Genomic DNA, 10,226 nt, shown 5'->3' with positions numbered 1-10,226 from the left:
GCGTGTGTGTGTGTAACCTAGATGGTGAGGGGCTTCCCTAGGAGGAAAGGCTGAAGAGTCTGGAATTTTTGAGTACCAAAAGGAGATGACTAAGGACATGATAAAAGGTAAAGGTAGTCCCCTATGCAAGCACCAAGTCATTACCGACCTCTGGGGTGATGTCACATTAGGACATTTTCTTGGCAGACTTTTTACGGGGTGGTTTCCCCTTGCCATTTTCAGTCATCTACACTTTCCCCAGTTGCAGCCAAAAGTGGGGCTTTAGGACTTTCCCCCATGATATCTTCTTCCAGCACTAGGATTCACAAAAAAAGGGTGAATTCAAATTGCAATGGTAACTTTACTAACCTGGCTCTTTCCTTTGCAGTTTGTAGCAAGGCCGTAGGATTTGCAGGCTGGAGTTAGGCCTTAGAAGGGTCAAAACCCAGCGGTGAGTTGCTCCTTAGCTCCTTAGCTAGTGTAAGGAGCAGAGATCTTCTCTACTGGGCCTGATCCGTAAGCCTCTTCGGTCCAGGCAAATAGTTGGGAAAAGCTCCAAGAGGAGGGAGGAATCTGTAGGCCAGGAAAGCCTGGGGACTCATTTTACCGACCTCAGAAGGATGGAAGGCTGAGTCCACCTCGAACCAGCTACCTGAAAACCCAGCTTCCACCGGGATCAAACTCAGGTAATGAGCAGAGCTTGGACTGCAGTACTGCAGCTTTACCACTCTGCGCCACGGGGCTTCTAAGGACACAACAGAGGTTTTTAAAATTAAGCACTGGGTGTAAATTATTTGGAAAGGGGTTGGGAATAAAATGGCTGATATTGTAATGCCCCAGGTGGGCTGCTGTGCTGGTCTGAAGCAACAGCAAAGTTGGGAGTCCAGTAGCACCTTTAAGACCGACAATAAAACTTTGTGTTGGTCTTAAAGGTGCTGCCAGACTCCAACTTTGTTCTATCGCGATGCCCCTGAATGGCGCGGCTCCATTTGGAGTACTGTGTCCAGTTCTCGTCACTCTTATTTTAAAAAAGAAATTGCAGAACTGCAAAACGGTACAGAGGAAGGCAACCATTTCGCATCCTCTGGCAGCAGAGTCCACATTTTGATCACTCTCTGTATAAAGCGGTCTTTCCTTTTGTCCATCCTGAACCTACTGCCCGTCAGCTCCACTGGATGCCCTGGAGTTCTGTTACTTGGAAAGAGGGAGTAAGGTTTGTCAGTGCGCTAAACCCCAGGCATAATTGTGTAAACTTCTTCAGCCCCTCACTTCAGCTGCAAGCCCCCAGGAGAGACCTGGAGCCCTCCCGCTATTACAACATTTGCCTACAGAGATCAGCTCCCCTGGAGGAAATAGCATCTTCAGAAGGCAGACTCTATGGTATATCATAGATCGGGGGTGGCCAAACTCTGGCTCGGGAGCCACATGTGGTTCTTTCACACATATCATGGGGCTTGTGAAGCTCCCAGTGCCCCGTCGGCCAGCTTGGAGAAGGCATTTCTCTCTAAATCGCTTTGCCAAGTCAGCCGGCTGCTTGGAAAATGCATTTAAGTTTAAAGTTGCTTTCTTTCCACCTCTCCCATCCCATCTATTTCCTTCCTTCCCTCCCTCCCTTTCTTCCCTCCCTCCCTCCCTTCCCTCCTCCCTCCCTCCCGGCTCTTAAACATCTGACATTTATTCTATGCGGCTCTTCCATTAAGCAAATTTGGCCACCCCTGCCATAGATTTGACGTGAAACCCGTTCCCAGATTCTCATTTCCACAGGTGTTGCCCCCAGACCTCCAGGAATTTCCCAGGATGGAGTTGGCAACCCCACCCCTACCTCCACTCTGGACTTCCCTCTCCTTCCTTCAAGACCCTCCTGCCAAACTATGCCAACTTCAGGGCTTTCTGCAATCACATGAATGGGGGCTTGAGCCCTCAAATGCCATGGAGCAGTTACGGCAACCCTGCAGGGGAGGATCTCGCTTCCAGTTTTGGATTAGCAGCTGCTTTTTGCATGGCCAAGGAAAAGGAGTTCGACAAGGATGTATATTGTCACCCTGCTTATTTATATGCAGAGTACATCATGCGGAATGCTGGCCTGGATGAAGCAGAAGCCGGAATTAAGGTTGTCGGGTGGGGGGGGGACATCAACAACCTCAGATATGCAGATGACACTACTCTAATGGCAGAAAGGGAGGAGGACCTAAAGAACCTCTTGTTGAGGCTGAAAGAGGAGAGCACAAAACTAGGCTTGTCCTTGAAAGGGCAGCTGCTGTGAGAACCCACTTAGCCCCACCCACCTCACAGGGTGTCTGTTGTGGGGGAGGAAGGGAAAGGAGATTGTAGGCCGCTCTGAGCCTCTGTCCTTGAAAGGGAAGCTGCTGTGAGAGCCCTCTCAGCCCCACCCACCTCACAGGGTGTCTGTTGTGGGGGAGGAAGGGAAAGGAGATTGTAGGCCGCTCTGAGCCTCTGTCCTTGAAAGGGAAGCTGCTGTGAGAGCCCTCTCCAGCCCCACCCACCTCACAGGGTGTCTGTTGTGGGGGAGGAAGGGAAAGGAGATTGTAGGCCGCTCTGAGCCTCTGTCCTTGAAAGGGCAGCTGCTGTGAGCGTCCTCTCAGCCCCACCCACCTCACAGGGTGTCTGTTGTGGGGGAGGAAGGGAAAGGAGATTGTAGGCCGCTCTGAGCCTCTGTCCTTGAAAGGGAAGCTGCTGTGAGAGCCCTCTCCAGCCCCACCCACCTCACAGGGTGTCTGTTGTGGGGGAGGAAGGGAAAGGAGATTGTAGGCCGCTCTGAGCCTCTGTCCTTGAAAGGGCAGCTGCTGTGAGCGTCCTCTCAGCCCCACCCACCTCACAGGGTGTCTGTTGTGAGGGAGGAAGGGAAAGAAGATTGTAGGCTGCTCTGAGCCTCTGTCCTTGAAAGGGCAGCTGCTGTGAGAACCCTCTTAGCCCCACCCACCTTACAGGGTGTCTGTGGGGAGAAGATAAAGGAGACTGTAAGCCGCTCTGAGTCTCTGATTCAGAGAGAAGGGCAGGGGTATAAATCTTCTTCTTGAAACTTAACAGTAAAAAAAGCTAAGATCATGGCATCTGGCCCCATCATACCTTGGCAAATAGAAGACACAGGAGTAGTGACAGACTTTACTTTTCTGCATTCTAAGATCACTGCAGATGGTGACTGTAGCCATGAAATTAAAAGATGTTTGCTCCTTGGGAGGACAGCTATGGTGAACCTGGACAGTATATTAAAAAGTCGAGACATCACCCTGCCAACAAAAGTCCGTATAGTCCAAGCAATGGTATTCCCAGTAGTAATGTATTGCTGTGAGAGCTGGACCATAAGGAAACGCCGAGCACAGAAGACTAGATGCTTTTGAGCTGTGGTGCTGGAGAAGACTCTTGAGAGTCCCTTGGACTGCAAGAAGATCAAATCTGCGGAAATCAACCCAGACTGTTCCCTGGAAGATCAGATGCTGAAGCTGAAGCTCAAATCCTTTGGCCACCCAATGAGAAGGGAGCACTTGCTGGGGAAGATCCTGATGCTGGGAAAGACAGAAGGCAAAAGAAGAAGGGGACGGCAAAAGAGGAGATGGCTGGACAGTGTTACTGATGTAACAAACAGGAATTTGAGCAGACTTCGGAGGATGGTGGAAGACAGGAGGGCCTGGCGTGACTTTGTCCATGGGGTCGCAAAGTGTCTGACTTGACTGTGCGACTGAACAACAACATTAATCTACCCAGAAATTTTCAATGTGATGCTAAAGTTTTACTTTTCTTCCTAATGTGCCCAAGCACACAGGTATCATTTTAAGAAGAAGATACTATCTCTTTGAATCAGTTGAAGTGCAAGGGTAAGTGTAAAGCACAGTGCTGTGGATTAAATGGAATGTGCATTAAGTGACTGAGAATAAAGAATCCAGAAAAAGCTGATGTGCGAAACAGGACATTAAACTAGTTTTGCCTGTTGCTATACAGGTTGAGTGGAATAAAATTATTGGATGTCAGTCGGATCGATATTGCTGCCTTTGGTGGGATATTATAAATGCTTGGATTGGAATTTCTTCTTTTTAAAGGGATACGGGTGTGCTTGGGCACATTAGGAAGAAAAGTAAAACTTTGTTATCACATTGAAAATTCCAAGGTTGATTATTTGACAGAAATTGGTTGACGTCTTTTAAGAGGTGTTTGTACAGGGAGCCTTCAGGTTTTATCTCCAGTTCCACTTTCTGTGTGACTCTTGATAGCTATATAATCCCCAGTTGGGGATAGAGGATCCCCGGGTTTGGAGATCTCTCCCCCCCCCCCGCTTCAGTGGAGGGGAGGGGAAGATCTGCTAGGCATTCCATTATTCCCTATGGAGACTGATTTCTGTAGGGTATAATGGAGAATTGATCTGTGCGTATCTGGGGCTCGGGGAGGAGGGATGTTTTTGAGGTAGAGGCACCAAATTTTCAGCATAGCATCCGGTGCCTCTCCTCAGAACCCCTCCCAAGTTTCAAAAGAATTGGGCCAGGAGGTCCAATTCTGTGAGCCCCAAAATAAGCCCCCCCCCCTCAAAAAACATGTAGATCTGGTCCTGGTCTCCTGGTTCCACTCCCAAAGTCCCCAGATATTTCTTGACTCGGACCTGACAACCCTAGTCCGGCCCCTTCCTCTTCCCCCACCCCACCAACAAAGAGAGGGATGCTGGTTCTGCCCATGAAACAATGCAGCCCAGTTTTCTGTCCCAGTGGTGGTCGAACTTGTGGCTCTTTCACACATATTGTGTGGCTCTTGAAGCCTCCATCAGCCAACCTGGAGAAGTCATTTGTTTCTTTAAATCACTTCTCCAAGCCAGCCAGCAGCTTGGAAAATGCATTTAAAATTAAAGTTGCTTTCTTTCCACTTCTCCCTCCGCACTATATTCCTTCCTTCCTTCCTTCCTTCCTTCCTTCCTCCCTCCCTCCCTCCCTCCCTTCCAGCATCTGATGTTCTTGTCTTTCAGCTCTCAAACATCTGATATTTGTTCAATATTTATTCTCTGGCCCCCCGACTTTTATTAAAACGTAACCCCCAGTTCTGGTAAGTCCCGAAGCTTGCACACTTAATAGGTCTTCATACAAAGAGCCACGTGGATTCTGTTCCTGTCGAAAAGGCAAGAGGCGAAGGTTTTGGGAGGGGGGGGGGTGGAGCGATTTTAAGGCCTGCCAATATCGGGAGCATTTCCCCTCCTGGGCCCGTTTCTCCCGCAGCGGGATTTCGCCGCTACTGCGGGGAATGGAGCCAACAAGGATCCGGAGCAGCTGATCTGCCAATAGGAAAAATGCGCCCTGCAGTTGCTAGGCAGACCTCGTGCCGGCAGCTGGAAGTAGAGTTCGGTCACGCATCACTGGCAATGAGAGATCATCCTGGCAACCGCTGACGCGCAGAGCGTATTTTTCCCTGATAGGTCGGGGAGCCTCTCTTTGCCCGCCCTTTACAAAGATTCAGTCGCGCAGTTCCCAAAAGTAGCTCTTACCTTGGCGTGACCGAACTGGGAAGGTGGATCAGGTGAGTAACTTAAGTGGGGTGTTGGGTCTGAATGTAGTCTCCTACTGAGGGCTTGCATTTATAGAATCATAGCGTTAGAAGGGACCTCCAAGGTCATCTAGTCCAACCCCCTGCACAATGCTGGAAAATCACAAATACCTCTCCCTAAATTCACAGGATCTGCATTGCTGTCAGATGGCATTTGCAGCACCTTTCGTAGAATTCCTCTTCCCAGCGTTTTCCACTTTAGGAACAAGAAGTCTGTTTTGCATAAAAAACCTTTGGAGCAGTTTCCCCCCCCCCCTTAAAAAAATCCGCTGTATTGAGGAGTGAAGGAAGGTGGGATGACTGCTGAAGCTAGAATGCATGTTTTTGATTATCCCTACTGAATAAGACAGAATGGTGGACTAGATGGTCTTCTTATATCAATAGGGGGTGAGGGGCGGCAGGCTGAAGGCAAAATGAGCAAATATGCAAAAAACAAAACACCTCTGAGAGCCAGTTTGGTGTAGTGGTTAAGTGTGTGGATTCTTATCTGGGAGAACCGGGTTTGATTCCCCACTCCTCCACTTGCACCTGCTGGAATGGCTTTGGGTTGGCCATAGCTCTGGTAGGAATTATCCTTAAAAAGGCAGCTGCTTTTAAGAGCTCTCTCAGCCCCACCCACCTCACAGGGGGGGTCTCTTGTGGGTGGGGGGAGGTAAAGGAGATTGTGACAACTCTGAGACTCTGAGAATCAGAGTATAGGGAAGGGAAAGGAAAGGTCCCTTGTGCAAGCACCAGTCGTTTCCGACTCTGGGGTGACGTTGCTTTCACGTTTTCACGGCAGACTTTTTTACAGGGTGGTTTGCCATTGCCTTCCCCAGTCTTTTACACTTTCCCTCCAGCAAGCTGGGTACTCATTTTACCCACCTCGGAAGGATGGAAGGCTGAGTCAACCTTGGGCCGGCTACCTGAATCCAGCTTCCGCTGGAATCGAACTCAGGTTGTGAGCAGAGAGATCAGACCACAGTACTGTAGTACTGCTGCTTTACCACTCTGCGCCATGGGGCCGCTAGCTCTCGTAGGAGTTGTGCTTGAAAGGGCAGCTGCTTGTAAGAGCTCTCTCAACCCCACCCATCTCACAGGGTGTCTCTTTTTTGGGGGGGGGGGAGCTAAAGGAAATTGTGATAGCTCTCTGAGACGGCGGGATATAAATCCAATGTCGTCGTCTTTCTTCTTCCTTCTTCTTTCTGCTTCTTTTGCATAAAACTATGGAGCAGGTTTTCCCCCTCCCTTAAAAAAAAATCTGCTGTACTGAGGTGTGAAGGAATGCGGGATGACGAATGCATGTTTTGATTATACCTACTGCATGAGACGAGCTTCCCCTTCCCTACTGACCCACTGCTCTATGCCCAGGCGCAGACCCCTCCTGTTTCTAGGGAAGAGCAAGTGTACACAGATTGTACGGGCATTCACTATGACTTGCGAAAAGGAACGCCACGTAAATCCAGGGCACTTTCAACCCCATCGAAGTTTAACTCTGGGGATAAGTTTTCCTGTGCCTGCACAGTTCTTCAGAAGTGCGCACACAGGAAAGCTTATCCCCAGAATTAAACTTTCCATATGAAAGCTTATACCCAGTGCCAGCCAGTTTGGTGTAGTGGTTAAGTGTGCGCACTCTTATCTGGGAGAACCGGGTTCAATTCCCCACGCCTCCACTTGCACCTGCTTGGAATGGCCTTGGGTCAGCCCTAGCTCTGGCAGAGGTTGTCCTTGAAAGGGCAGCTGCTGGGAGAGCCCTCTCCAGCCCCACCCACCTCATAGGGTGTCTGTTGTGGGGGAGGAAGGGAAAGGAGATTGTAGGCTGCTCTGAGCCTCTGTCCTTGAATGGGCAGCTGCTGTGAGAGCCCTCTCCAGCCCCACCCACCTCACAGGAGCCCCACCCTCCTCTTGAAAGGAGATTGCAGGCCGCTCTGAGCCTCTTGAAAGGGCAGCTGCTGTGAGAGCCCTCTCAGCCCCACCCACCTCACAGGGTGTCTGTTTTGGGGGAGGAAGGGAAAGGAGATTGTAAGCCGCTCTGAGCCTCTGTCCTTGAAAGGGCAGCTGCTGTGAGAGCCCTCTCCAGCCCCACCCACCTCACAGGGTGTCTGTTGTGGGGGAAGAAGGGAAAGGAGACTGTAGGCCACTCTGAGACTCTGTCCTTGAAAGGGCAGCTGCTGAGAGATCCCTCTCCAGCCCCACCCACCTCACAGGGTGTCTGTTGTGGGGGAGGAAGGGAAAGGAGATTGTAGGCCGCTCTGAGCCTCTGTCCTTGAAAGGGCAGCTGCTGGGAGAGTCCTCTCCAGCCCCACCCACCTCACAGGGTGTTGGTTGTGGGGGAGGAAGGGAAAGGAGAGTGCAGGCCGCTCTGAGCCTCTGTCCTTGAAAGGGCAGCTGCTGTGAGAGCCCTCTCAGCCCCACCCACCTCACAGGGTGTCTGTTGTGGGGGAGGAAGGGAAAGGAGATTGTAAGCCGCTCTGAGCCTCTGTCCTTGAAAGGGCAGCTGCTGTGAGAGCCCTCTCCAGCCCCACCCACCTCACAGGGTGTCTGTTGTGGGGGAAGAAGGGAAAGGAGACTGTAGACCACTCTGAGACTCTGTCCTTGAAAGGGCAGCTGCTGTGAGAGCCCTCTCCAGCCCCACCCACCTCACAGGGTGTCTGTTGTGGGGGAGGAAGGGAAAGGAGATTGTAGGCCGCTCTGAGCCTCTGTCTTTGAAAGGGCAGCTGCTGTGAGAGCCCTCTCCAGCCCCACCCACCTCACAGGGTGTCGATTGTGGGGGAGGAAGGGAAAGGAGATTGTAAGCCGCTCTGAGCCTCTGTCCTTGAAAGGGCAGCTGCTGTGAGAGCCCTCTCAGCCCCACCCACCTCACAGGGTGTCTATTGTGGGGGAGGGAGATAAAGGAGATAGTGAGCAGCTCTGAGACTCTTGAGTGGAGGATGGAATATAAACCCAATGTCGTCGTCGTCGTCTTCTATGGCGCATGGTGTCCCAGGCGGTCTCCCGCGTCCCCTCTCCCTCCATTGTGTGCGCGTTTCCCCCCCCCCCCCAAAGCTCACCATGACAAGGCTAGGCTCTACTGGCTTCGAGGCAGTCTCGTGTTTTCTGGCCTGCCCTCCCTCCTTTCTGGAACCGGAAGTGAGGGAGGGCAAAGCATCCTCCCACACTGGCTTCAAAAAACGCGCGGCTGCCTCAAAGCCAGTAAAACCTAGCATCATCTTGGCAAGTTTGGGTGGGAAGAGCGGCAGAAGGGAGGGGGCTGGCGGCGGTGGGGGGGGGGAGAGAGAGGCAAACTAGGCAGTTGTCTTGAGCACCAGGAGGGGGAGCCTAATTCGGCGCCCTCCTCCCAGCGCCCTAGGCAACTGCCTAGCTTGCCTAGTGGGCAAGCCGGCCCTGCTTATACACCAAAATTAAGCTTGGTTGCTCTTAACGGCGCCGCTGGACTCAAACTGTGTCCTGTTGCTTCAGCCCAACACAGCAACTCACCCGAATCTAACTTGTGAAATAGGCTGATGATATCCAACCCAACCCCCCCGCCCTGCTTTCTGCCTGCGGGTACCATCTTGGCTGGGAACCAGCACTTTCTATTATCCGAAGAGAGACGCTTCTTGTAAGTCAGCTGATTATTTGAAAAAGGCAGTGCCTTGGACTTTCCCTGACCGTCGATGATGCTTCCTGTTGTAGACTCTAAGCCAGACACTCCCTTCAAACTGTAGCCAAGAAACAACCTTAGCAACAGGAAACAACCTTGACAACAAACAGCGTTCTTCTGTTTTCAGACATCACAGGCAGGCGTTATACAGTACTGTCAGCTCTTGGAGGATCGGTTTCAGGGGGGGTGGGGCTGTAGAGACGTAGCATTTCTGGAAATGAAGCTCGGGGGGGGGGAACCCATTTTTTTCTGGATTTTTTTTTCCCATAAAAGGTAATAAAAATTAAAAGGGATGGCAGACAAGAATGATGTTTATAATGTATAGATTGATGTTGAGAAGTAGATTGGGTGGACTAGGATATACATGTCCTTTTGTGATTTGCCTAGATTTGCAGGAACACCGTTTGGCAGGGAACTTTATTACCTTTTACGGCTATCCAGACCAAATAGCCAGGCCACACGGTTTTATGTGACCATGTGATCACTTAGTTTGCCCTCTTAATCAACAAAATGCATGTATTCTAGCCCACAATACCCGATCCCCTCGTCTGACGAAGTGTGCTTAGAGAGCACACGAAAGTTTACGTTCTGAATAAAACTCGGTTGGTCTTAAAGGTGACACTTGACTCCTGCTTTGTTCAACTGCTTCAGACAGACACGGCCGCCTGCTTGGATCTGTTTGCTTGTCCTCAGTTCACAGAAATTAGAATCATTTGATACCATGCATATTTTTTAGAAATGATTTGGAAAATATTTGAACACCTTGTCTTAAAATATTTTATTCACCGTGTTAAAATAAAACATTCCAAAACCGTTTTTTTTTTCTTTTTTTCAATTTTTCTGGTTTTTTTTCCGGAAAAAACAAAAACAAAAAGGGCTTCAGGAAAAAAACAGGGGGGGAGGGACTTCCCCCCCCCTGAATTTTTCTGTTTTTTCCCCCCGAGCTTTCACATCTCTATGTGTGTGTGAGTGTGTGTGGCCTAATATGCAAAAGAGTTCCTGCTACAAAAAAACCCCTTGGCTATCTACACACTAAGAGCCCCGTGGCACAGAGTGGTAAAGCTGCAGTCGAAGCCCTCTGCTCAAG

At 50.5% G+C, this 10,226-nt stretch overlaps 1 protein-coding gene across 2 annotated transcripts in view; it reads right to left on the bottom strand.

The window, feature by feature from the left end:
- Nucleotides 1–10,226, bottom strand: part of LOC132571081 (zinc finger protein 91-like) — a 336,113-nt gene that overhangs the window by 201,839 nt on the left and 124,048 nt on the right. The window lies entirely within an intron of this gene.

This window comes from Heteronotia binoei, chromosome 5 (genome assembly GCF_032191835.1).
Source record: "Heteronotia binoei isolate CCM8104 ecotype False Entrance Well chromosome 5, APGP_CSIRO_Hbin_v1, whole genome shotgun sequence".
Classification (NCBI taxonomy): domain Eukaryota; kingdom Metazoa; phylum Chordata; class Lepidosauria; order Squamata; family Gekkonidae; genus Heteronotia; species Heteronotia binoei.
This window is presented reverse-complemented; position numbering and strand designations above follow the sequence as displayed.